This window comes from Thamnophis sirtalis, unplaced genomic scaffold (genome assembly GCF_051295495.1).
Source record: "Thamnophis sirtalis isolate CommonGarterSnake01/CBP01778 unplaced genomic scaffold, rThaSir2_p1.2 scaffold_5, whole genome shotgun sequence".
Lineage (NCBI taxonomy): Eukaryota > Metazoa > Chordata > Lepidosauria > Squamata > Natricidae > Thamnophis > Thamnophis sirtalis.
Window position 1 is genome coordinate 47,514,447 of NW_028261385.1, and position 21,532 is coordinate 47,535,978.

At 36.9% G+C, this 21,532-nt stretch overlaps 1 protein-coding gene across 1 annotated transcript in view; it reads left to right on the top strand.

Moving 5' to 3' along the window:
- LOC148045355 (uncharacterized) overlaps positions 1-21,532 on the top strand; it is a 76,168-nt gene that overhangs the window by 53,417 nt on the left and 1,219 nt on the right. The gene's annotated exons all lie outside the window — the stretch shown is intronic.

Genomic DNA, 21,532 nt, shown 5'->3' on the forward strand with positions numbered 1-21,532 from the left:
TCATCTGAGAGAGGGTGAAGATAGCCCTTCTCTAATAGTTTATAGTTTATTACAGATTATTTTATAGATACAGTGTCCTCAATCTGGCAATATGTTGTCTATAGGTGTGAAAACAATAAAGAACTGATTTTGGAAGAACCTTATCTGTGTGCAGAATGAGATAACTTAAATGAAATTCAATAGTCTATGCAGGATTAGGGTTTCTGGTGATTTTTGGCCTGCTTACGATAAATAATAGTAATATTTCTAATAATAATAATAACGTGATCAGTTTGCTCTGAACAAAGAAAAGCTGCTTTGGACACCATTAATATGATTCAACCAATTTATTTTGATCAAAGATCTGTATAAAGAAACAAAGAGGAATAAAGTAACTTTTAAATATCAGATAAAAATTGCTTAACGAAAGCTATTGGATACTTTTCCGGCAATACAGTAGAAGCCATTTTAAGGTACAACAGAACACACACCCTGAGGAGTTTTAGGGGTGTTTTACCCCCACAGTATTTGTTTCCAGAGAGTAAGTCATCTGTGAACCAAGTTTCGTTGAAGTTGCTCGAGGCGTTCCAGAGTTATGCTGAAACACACACACACAGAGCCAGATAGATAGATAGATAGATAGATAGATAGATAGATAGATAGATAGATAGATAGATAGATAGATAGATAGATAGATAGATAGATATACACACACATACATACATACATATACATATACACATATACATACATACATTGAAATTATCATAACATATTTTCTAACACAATGCAAAATTTCATAAAACATTTCCTGTGAATAACTCCTGGTGTTTGAGTTTGCTGTATATTTCAACATGAGCTACTTCGAAAGCAGATACACCTCTAAATATCTCCCTGAATTTTTAAGAATTTTTAAAGATTAGGAGTTCTGCAATTGTTGAAGGTACTTTGATAAGGAAATGTCTCTGAAAGGATGACCCATGAGTCACAGTTCTCTGGTGTGTAATAAAAAGATTCATATCTGAGGATATAAATTTAGCATGAACTGAACATCAAATGTGATGATGGATTGATTTAAGTATGCTATATAAGAGATGTAATATGACAGGTTAGATGCTATTTAAAATGTTTTATTTATTATCTAATATATTCGAGGACCAAACTAGTTTCATTCTGGCATCAAATAGTTCCAAAGCTTCCTGAATACATTTTCCACCTTTCATACAGAAGAGAAAGTATCATGAACATTAGTAGAATTGTATATTTATGGGAATAAATGCCACAAGAGGAATTTACCCATTAAAATTAAATATCATTACAAGTGCCACTGATGTTTTTGTATTTCTCTTTTACTGTTTTTTTCCTACATACTAATTAATTGGTTCATAATCTAAGGATTGTGTTAATGAAGTACCTTTTGAGCCTTTTGAGAGTGTGTTGAGTGATGTAGGAATCCCTAAAGGCCTGTCCTCCACTTAGCTGTACAGAATCTTTAATTATGTCTAATTTTGCTGGTATAAGCCAGTCCTCATAGAGATGAACTTTCTTTGATAACAGGTAATTTATTTATGCTGCTCTTCATATTTAACAGACTATTTAACTATATGTATTTTTTGTTCCTGAGGACACACAATCAATTCATTTTGTGTTCCTTCATTTACATTCAATCTGCTGGAAATATCAACAATATATCCTCTAGAAATACGCTATAACTGCAATTGATGATACCAGCATGACATCTAATGGACTAGCATGACATCTAATAGGAGGCAAATGGACGGCTCAGTCCCACCATGATGTCAGTTCTTACTAATCTTGTCTGCCTTTATCCAACTAGAGTACACAGACATGCAGAACCAGATATGCATATATTAACTTAATGAACACTAATGATTGGGAACTTCACTTGCGTCAATTAGAAATGGGCTTGGTATTTATAAGACACTCAGTTAATCCTCAAGCATAAAAAAAGCTTGTTTTCCTGAGAGGTTTTTATTGCCCCAGCAGATAAGAGATGTATCATTCAGCATCTTTTTGAGGGAGATAGATTGCTATATAAATTTGATTGTTAGACAGACAAAAGGACAGGAAGGCATGCAGATAGACAATGCATATATACTTGATAACCCATACCATCCTTTTAATGTGCCCTAGTTTTTTCTTTCTTTCACATAGTACCAATGATGAAAACTGTCTTGGAAATTTGTTTTTCTCCATAAATAAACATATATGGGAACAAGTAGTGCTTTGCAAAAACCTTTTTTTCCTGAAATGTAAGAATTACTAACTTAATCAAAGACGGCTTGATTGAGTATTGTTTTCACATAGTTTTGTCATACTTTGAATCAACTAGAATTTCAACCATTCCTTTTTCTCAGAAAAGTCATTACAAAAAAAAATAGACTAAGGATATATCTTTCTAACTGTCAATGGAAGCTCCTTCAGAGTGAAAAATTACATTTATTTTAAAAGAAATAAATCTTGTGTATCCTTTTAAATAAAATCCCATTGTTTCACCACCTGGCCACCTTCAAAGCATTCCCAGTATACCCCAAGTCCAATATACCTATCTTTCCCTTTGTCCTTACTGCCAACAGATTCAGAATATGAATCTGTTGGCAGATTTATATGAATCATATAAATAGAGGTGGTATTCAGCCAGTTCAGACCAGTTCAAGTGAACCAGTAGTGGACATTTTGAGGAGTTTGGAGAACCAGCAAATACCACCTCTGGTTGGCCCCGCCCTCCCGCCCCATCATTCCCTGTCCTATATTCCTTTGTTTTTTTAACTCTGTTGATTCATGCAACAGAGCAGGTTATCGTGCCTCAACTGAGCTAAAAAAAAAGCTCAGCTCACCATTGTTGACACCGAGGGTGGACTTTGAGTGCTGTGCGCATGCAAAGCATGCTCTCATACAACCAGTAGGAAAAGATTTGGAATCCCACTACTGCATATAAATAGTACAGGCCAGCTCCTTGGCTGGTGGATTGGGAAGAAATGTAATGTCAAAGAAGCCATTTTGATCTAATGGTTTAAGGCATCAGGCTGGAAACCAGGAGACTCTGAGTTTTAGTCTCACATTAGGCATGAAAGCTGTTTGACTTTCAGACAATAATACCCTCTCAGCCCAACTCATCTCATGGGTTGATAGTCTGGAGAAATAGTGGGAGGAAGGATGATTATGTATGTTCAAAATCTCAAGTTATTTACAAAAATAACAAAGGCAAGATTTTTTTTTAAAAAAAGATAGTTATTATAGTTATTATAATCACAGACTATCAGGTAAAAGAACAAAAAAGAATTTAATTACTTAAGTAAACATGAATCAATTTCAGCAATCTGAGATATCTCAACATTGTTTTATACTAGATGTTGTATGAGCAAAGAGTATATTGCTAATATCAGACCTGGGTTAATTTCTTGCACTTGAGAAAACTCATGAAATGATGCCATTGTAAATGAACATGGAAACAAAATCAAAATAAACACGCACACCCAATGTGGCACCTGTAATATACCATCTGAACACTGCACAATTATATTCTGAGCTACTTAGTTTCACCCTGTGATCAGGATTCCGAATCATCTGACAGTCATTGGAAAATTAGCTATCACATTAACTGTATGGTCAAGACAAGGAAAGGTTGGCTACCTTTCATGATTTCTCCTTTGTCTTCCATACTAAAGAGCCTAACTGGTGTGTGTCTGCATTTGGATTAGCGCCTGAAAACTGAACATTCAGTATGGATCCAAAAAAACAAGTACCAGGAGTTGGCCTTCAGGATACAAAAATTAGAGGGCAAACTCATTATAAAGAAATAAGCCAGATGGTGTATTAAAGGAACAAGCCAAAATATGATCAAACCATGAAGGCTATTAGGTGATGAACAAATATTTAAAAAGGTAAGCCCTTTTGTAATGTTTCTCAGCCATACCCAATAGTGCTTAAAAACTGACAGGGATTAGGAGGACCAAGACAAGGTTCCAAGGTAGATACCCCAAATCCAGCATGAACTGCAATGCTAGAGAGTGGTCTTCTTGTGAAGACTTGAAGATTCTCATTCTAAACCTAGCCTTCTTCAGGTCTTCATATGAATGCATAGAGAAATGCACACAAATCAGCTAGTGATATGCTCATTTTATCATCAACTTTTCCTTTCTCTGACCTTTATACATTTAACTGAGGGTTTGGAACAGATCTGTACTTGCTACTCAAACTAGTTTCTAATGTATTAGATTCTAGAGTGCAAAAGGATCTGTACTTTACTTCATACCCAGTGCAGCCATCTTTTGGATCACCAGATGAATGCTGAATGATGGAGAAAGCAGTCCTGATTTTTTTCTACTTAGAAACCCAACATACAATATGAGGAAGATTAATATTGCTCTTAGATGTGTATTTTGCATATTACTTTGTTTTGTAAAGTCTCCTAACCCATAAATATACTATTGTGTGTATTTAATTTATTTATTTAAATTTATTTATTTAAATTTACATGGCCAGCCAACTCATGGTGGGAAGCTTACAGAAGTAAAGAAAAATAAATGAATGAATAAATAAAATTGCTTGTATTTGTAGTATTTTATTGAGCTAAATGTGCAACAAGGACAAATATAATGTTTTAATTTTGACTCTAGCCCACGCTACTGTCATTTTATTCTGCTAACAGAAATATTATATTTATTTATACTAGCAAAGCTGTAGAAGGGTAGTGCCTATTTGCCAGCTGCAAGTTGAACTAATGCTCAGACTTTAACTGCCGAAATGAAATAGCAAGAGAAAATCTGAGTTTCACAGGAGAAGTCAAACACTAAGGAGTTATTAATATGGATTGCTGGGGCAATTTATTTTGCCATTTTATTTTTCCTCTGCTGTCATTGTAGGAGTACTAGGTATCAATTTAGATTGAAGGTTAGTGCAGGAAGAAGAAGAGACAGATAATCCTATCAGCCTTCCTCATTCTGCTTTACTGAATGAAGGGATCAACTTGCTTAAAGTCAAATAACTTTATCCTATCAGTGTGGCAAGAGAGAGTAAGGAGGAAAGTGCCAGATGATATTGTAAGGTTTCCTGAAAACTTAACATTACTATTCCAATAGCTAAACTTTGAAGATGTTGAGTTATTTTCTGTAAGTAAGCTTACAGAAGAATGCTATTGTAAAAATTAGTCTATGTCCCAGGGATTTTCAAAGTCTAGATTTTCATTTTTTAAAAATGGCAAGTTGAATATATGCTGAAATATTAATTAAACATTTAATTAAAAAGCAGTGAAAAACTATGAATCAAACAATTGCTGGTGCAAACTATAAACATGGTATTATCTTTTCTATTAACATATATAGGAGTGAATCAAAAAACAATTTAATTATTTCATTGGTTACATACTGTAACTGGTGATTAAATTTAACTGGGAGGTCACTAGCTGTGCAGATGTGGCAAAGGGAAAAACCCGTATATCATGCTTTCTTTTGTTTCAATTTTAACATTTTCTTTCTTGATAGTCATATTATCTAAAATGAAAATACTGAATTTTAGGAAGGATAATTAGATGGCTATATATTTGTTCTGAAGCCTGGCTCATCCTCATTGTAAAGTAAAGTTTAATTTAAACTTTAAATATCAGTTTAAGCACAATAAGCTTTTACACTATTATCTTTGGGATCTCACTTTTCTTTACTCACAATCCTTTCATTCACTCTCACTTCTATGTCTCTTACTGAATTTCCAGGTCAATTACTGTATTTACTATACTGAAGTTATAAAAACTCCTTAATGTAATATTCATTTAATCCTAAAGGAATAGAAAATTATAGCATTATCTTTTCTGGCAATGTTCTTCTGCTCAAAAGTTTAGACCAAATAAATAAACATGGAGATATCAAGAAATACTGTGGATGTTTTAGATGCTATCTATATGTTTCCATGCATTCTAGAGCACCTTTTCCCTCTACTACAAAACATTCTTCATCCTTACTTGTCAATTTATTAGACATAGGCATTTGGAATCTAAAGTGGTCCTCTGATTTTATATATTGCATTACCCTATGCAGAACTACAAAGACTTATATGCATATATGGAATTTATAGCATGCTTATTCTTCTTTCTTCATATTATTTTGAATTATCACTATATTAACCCAGCTATGTTCATGCTTGCTGCTGCCAAGGTTGAATAATCAAGGAGGGTTGAAGTAAGACTTTGAAAAAACTTGTCAAGAATATTTTTTTTAAATGGAAATACTCTAAAATGAACCTGACATAGTGCCGATTGTTAGGACATCAAGGCATTAATAATGTACTTGGGGCAAATTCGACAGGAATGCTAACTGCTAATGCAATTATTGGTAAAATCAAGGGTCTATCCTGCATAAAAACACATCAAACAGCTACATGGAATGTCTGAAGGATGAATCAGGGTAAACTGGATATCAACAAATGGGAGATTGGCTTATTGAGAATCAACCTCCTTGGTGCTAGTAACTTACAAAGGCCAGACAACTGCTATTACCAGTGTGAAGAATGTATGACACCAAGAAAACTAATAAGGTGACATTTTTCACAAACAAAAAATTCAACCAAGCATTAGAAAGCTTGTTGAGAGTTAATGATTGCATGATGAGCATCCAAATCTGTATCAACCCACTCAAAATTAGAGTTGTCCATATCAACACTCAAACAATTGATGCAATAGAGTTTGAAATAAAGGGTTTCTATTCCAGAATCAAAAAAAGCTCTAAGGCAAGTGCCCCCAAAATACTGGGGACACAAAATACATACTGAGTGATTTCAATAAATTTAAAAGTTATTCAAAAGTTTGAATTTGGGAAGAAGAATGATGCAGGTGATTATTTGGTTCAAGTTTGCCATGAACATTAATTTTGAATAATAAATATCTGGTTTAAACAGCACAAGTGTCATTTATGCTTGGACATTGCCAAATAAACTGCACTGTGATCTGATCAATTGTATTCTATGCAGTTACTGATGCAATTCTGTTCATGGCTTTCTTCCTTTTGTAGAAGGAATATTTATTGCTTCCTATACATTCATTCCAAGGTCACTGATGATCACAGAATATTTCTTTCTTTGCTGGCCTGTTTAACATAAAAGTTAGTTTATCTCCATGCTAGCCTTCATATAAATGCCACAAGTAGTCCCTCATGACATGTATCTTTCTGGTTTTGTTACAGCAATGACCCACAAATTATATGTCTCCATAAAATGAAACATTCTCAAGAATACTGATAATGGATGTGTTTACAGATTTCTCTTTTCAAAGTGAGATGCTGGCTCACACAGTTAGAATAACAATGAACTTGACTGACATTCAGTCTTTCCCCATATCATGCATTATAGCATTTTCTTTCTGGGTACAGAATGTTCAGATTTCTATGTAACCCATTTGTATTCCTTATCAGTTGTTCAACAATTATTTGTTAGTGGACAAATGAGTATTTTTGCTCATTTTTGTCATCACACATCTGTTATCATTTGTGCCTCTGCAGATACCATGTTTGCTAGACAATGGGAAGAATGAAAGAAACTTTGTGAAACTTAACTAAACTTAATTCAGCAGTTTCCTGAAGAAAACTGGATTTGGAAAATTGGTAGTGAGTTTGGAAATAAATTTCATATTATAGGAAAGACTGAAAAATTCCTGATATCCAGGAATATTTCATAAAGTCCCTGATACTGGACATTTACTGAACTTTCCTGCCACTTATCTACATTTACAATGTAGAGGATTCAGCAGAAGGAAAGGAAAAAGTCCTAACACCAGGTATACTAATCATTGTTGGAGACCCTTGAAATAGAACTCCCAATGGTTCTATTAATCCAAGAAACTGAGAAGCTGCATGACCAATAGGTTTGATTTTCCTCATCAGTAACATTGACTATTGTTATTTATCAACCACCCAACAGCATAGAAACACACACACACTCACACAATGGATCTAAGGCATGTTCATCACATATGCCTTTGAGAAATGGGATTATTTTATGAAAAAATAATGAAAATATATTAATGATAAATGATAAAGAAACTGTGTGTTATGGAAGAACAGAATCCATTTTGGAAATAGTGTTAAAGCATCATCGAGCCATAACCCAACAGAACACTTTTTGAGGACTAGTGACAGAACAACAATAGAATTAATTCCTTGGAACTAGACACAGAATTAACTCCAGTGAATCCAAAGCATTCTGAAGTATTCCAGGCATAGCATTACAGATGAAACAGGACTGAATTGGGACTAGATTAACTTTGAACTCAGCTCTGGGCACCTTTATGCCCAGAAAGACAGAATCCATTCAACTCAAAGCAATCAACATTTATAAGATTTTTCAGCCTTTTGTCACAATCCTTTTGGTCTTGCTCCAATTCACTGCAATGAGAGTTTTGTTCAGTTTGTAAGTGGGAGAAGAATAAAAAAAATAGTGTTGTGAGTTTTATCTAGGAATTCCTGTATTATAGAAGCTTTTTCTCCTGTGTAAAACCAAAATGGTTCAGTAACAGGATTTTAGGATAAGCTGTTCAGGTAACAGTTGCTGTTCAAATTAAAGAGCTGGTTTCTTTTTAATATGAACAATGTCAATTGTTCGGGGTATATTCAGGACAACAGGATGCATTCAAGAATTAGACACTGAACTCAATCCTTGATTCATTTTTAAGTGTACCAAGAAATATCAGCCACAGAAAAGAAAGTAGTACCAGCCTTGAAGTCCAAGATACTGAAATGAAATGATGAGTACCAGTTTCAGGCTTATAGGTTATTTAAAGAATCCAAGGATTGAATAAAGCTTTTTAGTTCTGAAAAAGCTTTCAATATTGCAGAATCTTTGATGACAGTGCTGCATAAAACCTCATTAATTACAGTAGGACTTAAATAGATGGTGAGAATTGCAGCATTTAACATTTTCTTTCTTTTCTTGCACAATTCTCTGTTCCCAGTCATCATACTTCTGTTTTTGAGATACCAAGGTTTTTTTTATGACAGCTGCCCTGTTAATTTCTTATCTAAATAAAAGAACAGAATATAATAGTATTATATTTCATTTGTTCCAGACTTTCCTTCCCACAAAAGTTAGCAATATTTGCAAGAAAAATACAGATATTCCAAAGTTGTTACCCAATCGGTCTTGTTGCATTATATAAAAAATATTCTAAAAAAAAATGTTAATTTGAAAGATTTAGTCATCTTTATCATATGAAAAATGGAAGGATGAAACTAGTGTAATTCTTCCAATGCAAGAAATAGATAATGTCATTTGATATTGTTGAATGCATTTTGGCATTCCGTAGCAGGATCACAGCTGGAGCTTTTAGCTTCATGAATTGCTGAATTAAACTAAAAATTACCCTGTATTACTAGTTGTAAATGTTCCATTTTCAATACTATCTCATCTTCAAACATGGAATGGCAATACGTTTGATGAAATCCCCCCAGTTTAATTTATTATTTACCCAAGTCATCATTAATCAAGGAACTGCTATTCCAGTTCTGAAAACAGCAGGTGTTTGAAGGAGGGTTAAATGGCTGTCATTAGCACTCCCTGTTTCAAAACTCAGCAGCTTTATCATTAAAATAATAATAATGGACAGAACTATGGGCATATTCAGAATGAGTCACTGTTTAGGGTTAGGTAATTATTAAAAGTTTTATGTAATGAAAAAAATAGTGGTCTTCAGTCACCTCTGAAAATATTTTAAATAGTGGAAGTTAGCTAACCTGCCTAGCCCAGACAAACTTCATGCCTCTACCTGAGTGTGACAACAGAAGGATGGGAAGGGACAGTGGTATTGCAGGTATTAAAGAAATACCTGGTAAGGTGCTTTCTATCCTTCATAACTTGTTTGGTGCTCTACTACTTAATGAATTGTTAGATAATCTGAATGGCTTAAACCAGTGGTGGGATTCAATTTTTTTTACTACCGTGTGGCTTGGTGGGCACGACATGACATGGGGGGTGTGGCATGATGGGAGTGGCAGGGGAAGAATACTGTAAAATCTCCATTCCCTCCCAATTAGCTGAGACTCAGGAGGCAGAGAATAGATAGTGGTGGCCAGTAGTAGGTTCTGGGAGGTATGGCCTGGTACAGGCGTACCGATGATAGCCAGGAGCAGCAGCCCACCTGCATTCCTTACCATTCCTTGAAGAGCCAAGGTGGCGCAGTGGTTAAATGCAGCACTGCAGGCTACTGCTAGATCAGCAGGTCAGCGGTTCAAATCTCACCGGCTCAGGGTTGACTCAGCCTTCCATCCTTCCGAGGTGGGTAAAATGAGGACCCAGATTGTTGGGGGCAATATGCTGACTCTCTGTAAACCGCTTAGAGAGGCCTGAAAGGCCTATGAAGCAGTATATAAGTCTACTGCTATTGCTATTACCACTTTTTGAGGCAAATGAGCCAATTGTGCATGCGCATACAACGTGTAGTGCCTGCATGACATCTGCCAAGCAGCTGAGTGTCGCTGGGCAGTGATGGGCACATGCATGCGCAGCACACATGCCTACCGAGGATGCCCAGCCCCATCACAGCATACCAGTTGCAATGGCATCCGGAACCCACTACTGAGTAGGGCCAGTCAGAGGTGGTATTCACCGGTTCTCTGAGCTACTCAAAATTTCCACTACTGGTTCTCCAGTACTCGTCAGAACCTGCTGTATACCACTTCTGCTTAAAACCTGTGAAATTCAGTATTCTCCATCAAGCCATACTGTAACAGGAAGGAAACAAATGGTTTGGGCTTTAATTCCTTTAAAAAAAAACAATGCAAGTACAATATGATATTCTGGACAAGGTGAGAGACCAAAAGAATTTAGGGTTATGGTTTGAATATTTTCAAAATGTGGTGGTTATACATAAAAGTCTGGAACTTGGCAGGATAAAGAATTGACAGATTTTAGAATGTACAGCATTGAGCTTGGCCAGTCCAGTTGGATCACTATTTCTGTCTACCAGTTTCTTGTCCTTAATGATCCCTGGTCATTTTTGAATCACCAGATTTCTGAAGTTCTGAAAGAGAGAAAGGCAAAAGGGTATGAATCCTTTGAGTCTACATAGAATTATAGAGCTTTTTTTTTTAAGATAAGAAGAAAATAGAAAGTGATTCTTACTCCGAAGTGGGATCACATGAGATTAATTGAATTATAGATCCATAATGTTTCTACTTTTATGATTTTGAAGATAAATCAATGGGCAATCAGGCAACATCTGGAAAACATTTTAAGAAAACCAATAAAGGAATATACTCATTTATGCCTTCAAAGATCTAGATAACAAGTAGTTGGCAGCAGAGTGATATAGAAAACATCCAAATGTAGCCTATTCTCTTTTTACATTAATTTCATTTTTCCTTTGTTAACAAAAAGGGATAGGGTGGCTCAGTGGCTAGGATACTGAGTTTGTTAATCAGAAAGGTAAGCAGTTCTAATCCGTAGCGCTACGTAATGGAATGACAGTTTCTGCCATCCTAGCAGTTCGAAAACATGTAAAAATGCAAGTATAAAAATAGGAACCACTTTTGGTGGGAAGGTAACAGAGTTCTGTGCCCCTTTGGCATTTAGTCATGCTAGCCACATGACCATGGAGATGTGTTCAGACAGCGTGGGTCTTCCGCTTTGAAATGGAGATGAGCACCGGCCTCTCGAGTCGGGAACCACTAGCACTTATGTGCGAGGAAACCTTGTTAACAAAAAAAGTAAATTATAAGGTATAGCCCAATTCCATCTGCCATCTTAAATTTCCTGAGGCATTCTCTCTCTCTCTCTCACACACACACACACAGATTAGAAATAAACATAATACATGTTCATAAATGTCATAAAGACTAGTATTTCAATTCACAACATGTCTGCCCATTTAAAACAAATCATAAAAGAAATAACCTGTCACTGATGCTACTGTACTATCTCTTGGTTCTTCAGGCTGAAGACACAGAATCAGGGGTTTTTAATCTCGTTTTAACAGTATGTAATAGAGTGAGTGTGATTTCATTCCCTTTATTGACTTCAACAATTGCAGGAAGGGAATAAATGGCTTCCTGTGAAGTGCATCTCCTCTAGGAACCTGCTCCAGAATTTTAGTCCACAGAAGTCAAGCCATTTTTCCCCTTAAAACCATCAAACATATTCCTTTGCTCTTTTCCCCCCAGCGATAATGGAAAGGGGACCTTTTAAGAGGCTGAAGCTGAACAGCTGCCTTTAGCATTTATTATTATTCTACCTTTCAAAAGGTTAGTCTTGGAATGCCTCATAAGCAATAGAATGAAGAAAACTGTGACGTTAGCTGCATATAGAATGTAAGGCAGTGAGAGTAACTGGGCTGGGCTTCTAAAGTATTCATCACTTTGTGGGGTGGAGAATGACTGCTTTGCACTGTGAGTCTCTGGGACAGTCAGAATTTTCTGTGGAATTTATGCTTTGCATCCCCCTGTGGAGTTTCTCAGGCTTTTGATCATTTGTGGGGGAGGAGAAGTAGATGCTTTAAGCCTCACTGTGAAGGCTTTCCTGGTTTTTGGAAATTCCTGACAGTTTTTTTGCCATGTTGTTGGGCCATCCTGGGGCAGCTAAAGCTTCTTTCTTTGGCATTCCTGCATTGTGCCACACTGCAGCCAGCCCCATAACTCATACACAGTTGAGCCTGGCCTCCCCAACCTCCCCAAGATATCCATACACCCCTTCAGTGACATGCGGTGAGGGTTACCATTGGTGAGGCAAGAGCGCAGCAGCGGCGAGAAGCAATGTCCCCACCGCTGTGTCCAACAGGCGTCTCACATTTATGGTGGACATAAATGCGAGATGCCTATTGGACGCAGCGGTGGGGACGTTGCTTCTCGCCGCTGCCGCACTCTGCCGTCTCGCCTCCCCACCTCCTCCGTCCATGCTGACATTCCAAAAGTATGCCGCCGAGGAACAGCAGAGCCGGGATCATTGCCGCTCAGGTGGCCCCCACCGCCAGCAGCTTGGGTGTCCAAGCTGCTTGCCATCACACTCCACCGCCTTGCCACCCCGCCTCCTCTGACGAACAATCCTGCTGCCCTGGCCTGCAGCCAGCCCAGCACCGAGCCGATCCCATCTGCCAGCCAGTGTCGGCTGGCAACTCCCTGGGGGAGAGCCTTCTCTGTTGCAGCTCCAGCCCTCTGGAACGATCTCCCCGTGGAGATCCAGACCCTCACTACCCTCCCGGCCTTCCGCAAAGCCATTAAGTCCTGGCTGCTCCAGCAGGCCGGGGGGCTTTCGAAATATCCAGCCCCTCGGAAATTGTGACTGTTGTACATTTTAATATGTTGTCTTGTGTATTATCCCCCTCCCTTGTTTTATTGTAAGCCGCCCGGAGTCCTTCGGGAGTGGGCGGCATACAAGCTCAATAAATGAAATGAAATTAAATTAAATGAGCGGGGAGGAGGAGGAGGAGGAGGAGGAGGAGGAGGAGGAGGAGGAGGAGGAGGAGGAGGAGGAGGAGGAGAGCAGTGAGTCCTTGTGCCAACCGGCCGGCCAGGCAGGGAGCAGGTCAGGCGGGGGTGGGCTGGCTGGCTGGCTGGGGAGGGGGGATCATGGCCACTCAGGTGGCCCCCTCCCCAGCCATCCAGCCAGCCTACCCACCCCCCACCTGACCTGCTCCCTGCCTGGCCGGCTGGCTGGCACAAGGACTCACCGCTCTCCTCCTCCTCCTCCTCCTCCTCCTCCTCCTCCTCCTCCTCCTCCTCCTCCTCCCCTCTCAGTGCTGGGCTGGCTGCAGGCTGGGGCAAGCCGCCCAGTAGAAAATGCTGAGCAGAGAAGAAATTGCTGCTGAAGAAATGGCGGCTGGTGGCCCAGAGCAACCTCTTCAGAATCACTCATGATTGCGCAGTTGCTCAAGTGCAAGACATGATTTGCTGCTCCCAGATCAGGAAGCGGGAGAATCAGTGCCTCCTTTGCATATGAATTTTTTTGCTTTTTAACTCTTTCTTAACCTTTAAAAGGCGAAAAATTCCTTATGCAAAGGAGGCCCCGAGTTCTCTGGCCTCCTCCTATAGTTAACACTGAGAGCAGACACTAAGCCACTGTGACTTGAAATCTGGTAGCAACTATCCTGGCTTTAATTATTTTTAAAAAATTCTTTAAAATTCTTTCCTTTCCCTCAGGAGACTGGTGAGGCCCCGCCTCCCTTGTTTCTAGTGACTGCACGTCCCTGCACCCCTTACTTGGGACCCCTCTGCTTAATGACCAATAAGATTATTTAACAACTAAAAGGGATTGCATTGGTTGAGAAAAAGGGGACACATAAGCATCTCATTTAATGACTCCAACAACTTACAATCAAAATTCTAAACTCAATGGTAGTCATACATTGAGGATAACCTGTAATGTTCGACATTGGTTAAAGCAGAGAGTGTCATATTCAAAAAAAAAGTAGCTTGATTATGTGGATGTGAAAATGATTTCCCTCCAAGGAAGAAAAATTGTCTTAAAATTGACAAAGAAGACATATTCTCACACAGAATTCAGAAAAGGGAATTTTAATAGAATGGAATGGAATGGAATAGGAATAGAATATAATTCTTTATTGGCTAAGTGTGATTGGACACACAAGGAATTTGTCTTTGGTGCATAAAGAAAAATAAAATATATTCATCAGGAATCATACAATGCAAAACTTAGTCATACATTACTAATAAGCAATCAATTCATACTAGGAAACAAATAAAACAATATAGATTGTAAAGATACAAAGAACATGGTTATAGTCATAAATGGGGATAGGCACTAGGAAGGATAAGAAGAATAAAAGTAATACAATCTTAGTAAATAATTTGATAGTATTATGAGAATTAGTTGTTTAGTTGAGTAATAGCATTCAGGAAAAAACTGTCCTTGTGTTTAATTGTTCTGGTGTGCAGTGCCCTATAGCATCATTTTGAGGGTAGAAGTTGAAACAATGTATATCCAGGATGTGAGAGGTCTGTAGATATTTTCATGCCCTTGCTTTAAAGTATAAGATGCTTATACTTTAAAGCAAGTGGTTTCAGAATACTTTTCTTATATGGGATATACTTATTGGATTGAAATGGGGTGACCTTAACATAAGAAGGAACTTTTTTTAGATATGTATGGGCTGGGTCTATTATTAGCCCTGAGGGTAAGAGAACTGTTGGAAAAAATCATATACTAGGAAACTTACAAGAAGTTGTATGGTATTATATGAATACCTTTTTAAATACCTCATATCCTCTTCTTTTAGAAAGGAAACATGGATAAGGCTATTAGAGAAAAATGATAACATAGGTAACAGTGAATCTCGAGATTAATCTTCAGGTTAATATATAGTCCCCTCATTTTTAACATGCATAGAAGAAAAAATCCATCTTGGGACATGCCATAGAGTAGAAGAGAATAGTTCTGTTTATATTTGGATTGATGCATTGTACTGTGTGCATGCTTAGTAGTAATCATGATTGAATTTTATCAGGTTTTCTTTTATAGCATTTGAAGAAATCATGTCATTGGATCAATTTCAATTAAATACGGATGGAATAGAAATACATTAAGTTTAGAGACTTAAACAACTTTATAAGAATGTGAACGTTCATGTTGGCTAATGACAAGATAAAAATGCAAAAATGTGTTGAGCCACATGTTGTACAACCTGAACACATTTTGGGGTGGTTTGATTTAAAATTCCAGCTTCTGGAAATACAGTGAACAGGAGCCAAAATGGCACCAGTTCTGTTCAAAATGTCCATCTGCTGCTGAAAGCCTTGCATGAATTGTAACATAGCAACCTGCATTTCCTCTAGTAGTTAGAATCCCTGGGTTGCTGTTGTTTGTTCTAGGAGTGTGTTGCCCTTGATACAAGCACAGTAAATCCAGTGGTATTGATGCCAAAGCTTTGTTACAATTCACTGCATCATATGCTTAGATGAAAGTAATTTCACAGATGGTTACTATGGCATAGAATATACCTAAATATAGCATGGTTCTTTATCACAGCTATATTTTGAATCACTCTTCTTTTTTTAATCCTATAAGAATTTTGCCATTATGACAATTTACAGTAAAATAAGAAAATATATTTTTCTTTATAAAATATTTCAGGAAATACAAATCTGTTAGAACGCAAATGAGATTGAAATATTCTGGATAGTATGCTTGAAATTCACCAAGATGATATATGTTATTTGTCCCATTTAGATTAAATCCATTTATATTGTATAATCCTTGTCGACTCAAGATTGACTCAGTGTTCAATCCTTCTGAGGATAATAAAATGAGAAGCCATATTGGCCGCAGTAGCCTGACTCTACAAACTGCTTAGAGAGGACTGTAAAGCCCTGTGAAGAAGCATATAAGTCTAAGTGCTATTACTAATTATTACCATTATGATTGGTCACACAGTCAGCCAGATGTTTATACTGGATTTAGCATTTTTATCCACCTATTGAATCCTTCCCAAGAACTTGGAATAAATTATTTATTAGTGATAAAGGTATTGCTGAAAGATGTAAGCTATTCTGAGTAAAACTACTTTTTGAAGTTGGTGGTGATTTTGTCAAGGCCAATGGTGCTCCAGTTGTATTGGCACCTATTGGTACCACCTTTGCTTTCTTTTGCCACATTGTTCTATTTCTATTTACAGGTCTTTGTAATTGGTTATCCTCTCCAGTTCTTTCTGTTCTGTCTCCAGAGCATTTGCTGCGCTAGCAGAACAGGATTAATTGAATCACTAGATTTCTGAAGTTCTGAAAGTGAGAAAAAGCAAAAGAGTATTAATCCTCTGAGTCTACATAGAATTATAAAGCTTTTTTTAAAGATAAGGCAAAGATAGAAAGTGATTCTTACTGTCCCCTCTGAAGATATAAATAATAAGATATAAAAGTGCTCACTTACTATGGAAACAGAAGTGATCCTTAATATGTCACACAAAGTCACATACAGCATATTTCTCAAGATGATAGAAGATACACATGCTTATTTTTTGCTAAAGGAATAAGAAAATAAATACAGTTGTAACATAACCTTCAAAATACATACACAAACATACATACACATATATTTTTATGCTATCTATACCATAAAAGGTAACTCGGGGTAAAAAATGGAATAATTATCATTATTCATTCAATGCATAGCAGTGCAATTTTTGAGTCTCCTTTTGTTGACTTTAAGTAATGGATATTATGACCTTAGGTCAGAGGTGTCACAATCACCTCATCATGGCAGCATCATGTGATGTATTGGGGGACACCCCCCCTTCACTAAACTAGGCATGGGCATGGCCAGCATGTGGTGCATCCAGCTCATGGGCCGGGAATTTGACAGGGCTTCCTTAGCTCATCATCTTCACATCTGAGATTATGACTATTCATTTCTCCTCATTAACATATTTGTGTGGGCTGAGGTAGAATTCAGTGCTAAATATATTTTGACTTCTTGCCTAAGCAAAGAACATAATTTTTTTAAAAAAATTAAAAACATAAATTCAAAATAGAGCAAATAATCAATGTTTGAGTCTCAATGGAAGCCTCTAGCTAATACATTGCCTAAAATACACTTTTTTCCATTTTAAACAAATACACAGATAAACAAATTGAAATCAAAATTATGCTCAGAGAATCATGAAGAAATAATTAAGTTAATGTTCTTACTTCATGGAGCAAATATCATTATGTTGGGGGAATCAATAAAAAGACTCTATTTCTAATTTCTTCCCAAAATAGTTGTTGTTCCCATGCAAAATTCCTATGTAAAATTCATTTCACAAGAATAGTGACGAAATCCTCTTCATTGATTGTGTCACTGAACAGTTGACATCCAGGGGTACAGTGTGATTATATGCAGCAGAGTACCTCCTGAACACTTCCATATAGCTGGGTCCTTCTAACTAGATATGACTGTATTCTCACCACTAATGATGGGCTACTCAACTATATCACAGCAATGCATAAAGAATGGAGGGGCTACTCATAACTAGATGTAGATGAGTAAGACTTACAACACCGCTTAATCTAATAGTGAGTAAACATCTTATTACAGAAGTCATGTTCTCATTGGAGAATAATTCATTTGCAGGGGGAAAATAAAGGCAACAGAATGCATATTTGCAAGTAATTTGTTCATGGATCCACACCATTTTTATTTTGAACCATTGCTCAGAGTAAGCAATTGAGATTTTAAAAAGCAGGTAATATATTTAGTTCTGAAGTCAGCTATTTATAAAATTGAAGAGGGTGATGCTTCTGAATCTCCTTTTTCAAAAGCCAATTTACATTTGTAAACTTGAAGAAACACTCTCAGCATTCAGAAAGGGTATATTATATTATTCAATTTAGCTTTATATGCTTCTCAATCTCTAACGCTATATATCCTGACCATATCATTTACCTATGAGAAAGCTTTCAGCCTTTTCAAATGAAGCTGCTTGTATGGTTCACCTCTGTGAGCAGTGTCTGCTTCTTTGGTTGCCTCCAATTCGCACTGTGAACAATTTCTTTACTGCAAGCAACATCAGGAACTGATAAATCTTTGGTCACTTTTCAAGTCTATTAACAGGAATACTAATTGTGTTATATCCAATATGTAATGTATGCAATATGTAATGATTTATATTACTTTGTGAATGTAAATGCATTTCACTTAAGGATTCTGTCACATATTTTTAAATACATAATTTAAAAGAGTAATGTGGAGGCTATGCTTGAATTATTTAGAATAGAATAACAGAGTTGAAAGGGCCTCTTGAAGGTCTTCTAGTCCAACTCCCTGTTTAGGCAGGAAATCCTACACCACTTCAGACAAATGGATATCTTCTTAAAAACTTCCAGTGTTGGAGCATTCACAACTTCTGGAGGCAAGTTGTTCCATTGATTAATTGTTCTAACTGTCAGGAAATTTCTCCTTAGTTCTAAGTTGCTTCTGTCATTGATTAGTTTCCACTCATTGCTTCTTGTCCTACATCAGGTTCTTTGGAGAACAGTCTGACTCCCCTTCTTTGTAGCAGCCCCTGAGATATTGAAACATTGAGATCATGTCTCCCCTAGTCCTTCTTTTCATTAAACTAGACATACCCAGTTCCTGCAACCGTTCTTCATATGTTTTAGCCTCCAGTCCCCCAATCATATTTGGCAAGAGATATTGGACTGCATTACTACTGGAAGGATACAGGATGATGAAATGTCACAATAAAACTAAGCTAAACTTAGTTAAATTTTGAGCATTATGTATAAGACAAAGTAATAATAGTTATAGTTAAACAAATTATTATTATTAATAATAATAATAATAATAATAATAACAACAACAACAACAACTCCGCCGTTGCCGGTCCCAAGCCTGGATAAGAAAGGAGGAGGGTTGGGGTTAGGTTGGCAACTGGCCCCATAAAAAAAACCCGCCAACCCATACAATATGGTGAAAGAAATGAATAAAAAATTTATACCGCATCGGTCGTTGCGCAGGTTAACAAGGGCTGCGGCGGATGTTGGGGTCCCTGGACATCCGTCAACAAGTGGGCTACAAGTGGATCAGCCAACAAAATGACAAAAATATTGTGCAGAGGAAAACCGTGCCATAATGGCCTGTTACTACAACTCAGAGCCAGAAAAAAGAGGTTATTTAAAGCGAATGTATGAATTATGGAAAGAACAATATCCAGATTCAAATGTTAGTGAACAAAGACTAGCAGATCAAAGGCGATTTATTATACGGAATAAAGTATTTAGTGAAGTTGAACTTCAGGAAATTCAGGCAAATTGCAAAACCAAAAAAAACAATATCACAAGCGGAAATAACTGATATTCAAGACACTCCCAGAAGAAGCTCTCGGGGAGGAAATAACACCACCACCACTAGAACCAGTTATCACTGAACCAACTGATAAACTCAAAAACAAAAAGAATTGAAGGATAAGATCATGGAGCATTTTCTGCTTAATGAGGAAAGGCAACGTTTACCATCACTAAAAACTGTGCCTAAGAAAATTTTGGCCCCTATCATGAAAATAGTTAATGAAGTGTTTTCAACAATTGAATCGGGATCCATCTTGGAAACAAACCAGTTAATGTACAGCGCAGCTGTAATAGTCACTAATGAACTAGGCATTAAAATCAAAGTACCTAGTCACACCACAGAAAAAGTATCAAAGCCAAAGTGGAAAAACCGATTAGAACAAAAAATCAAAAAATTAAGGGCAGATGCCAGTAACTTAAAGAATATGCATGAGCAATGGCTTAAAAACAACAAAACCATAGATCGGCTAATCAGAAGATATAGATTGGATACAAGAACCATCAATGAAGCTGTAGAGATTGTAAAACAGTGGATAACAGCAACAGCTTGAAAAATTGAAAGATATGAGGCACGAATCATCCAATATAAACAAAATCAGCAATTTCGATCAGACCAACGGCGTTTTTATCAAAGTCTTAATGTGAATGGTGACACCAAAAGTGAAAAACCAGAAAAGCAGGCCACAGTTGAATTCTGGAAAGAATTGTGGGAAAATGCAAAGGACTACAATAAGGAAGCAAAGTGGATACATGACTTTGAGAAAAGCATTGGCAACAAACAAATGCAAGTATTAGAAATAACAACTGAGATGGTCAAAAATCGAGTTAAAAAGGTAAAGAATTGGACATCACCTGGAAAGGACCAATTACATGGTTTCTGGCTCAAATATCTGACCAGTTTACATGCAATATTGGCCAGGCAACTGAATGAAATTTTACAAAAGGGCCAAATTGATGAATGGTTGACAACTGGAAAAACATACTTGATTCAGAAGGATGCAACTAAAACAATACCTGAAAACTACAGACCAATAACATGCTTGCCAACAACCTTCAAATTACTCACAGGCATTATTGCAGATAACATGATGGATTATTTGGAAACAAACAACATCTTGCCAGTAGAGCAAAAAGGCAACAAAAGAAGGAGCAGGGGCACAAAAGATCAGCTCCTAATTGATAAAATGATATTAGAAAATTGTAAGAACAGGAAAAACGAACTTGAACATGGTCTGGATTGATTACAAAAAAACATATGATCCACATAGTTGGATGATAAAATGCTTAGAAACAACTGGCATTAGCAAAAATATTACATCCTTTACTGAAAAGGCGATGAAACAATGGAGAACTGAGTTGGCAGTAGGGAATGAGATCTACGGAATGGTTAATATCAAGCAAGGAATTTTCCAGGGTGATTCACTTTCACCTCTTCTCTTCATCATCGCAATGATTCCACTATCAGTAATCTTAAAAAAAAAATGAAATTAGGCTACCATGGGCATGTTCTTAGGCTTTTCAGCCAAAGAAGCTGAAAAAATTTCGCATTTACTATATATGGATGATTTGAAACTCTATGGAAAGTCAGAAATAGAAATCCAATCATTGACAAACACAGTCCGAGTATTCAGCACTGATATTTCAATGCAGTTTGGCATGGAAAAATGCGCCACTGTATCCATAAAAAGGGGCAAAATCACTGCATGTGAGGGAATTGAAATGCCCAATGGCCAATTAATTAAATGCAAAGAAAATGAAGCCTACAAATACTTAGGCATTCTGCA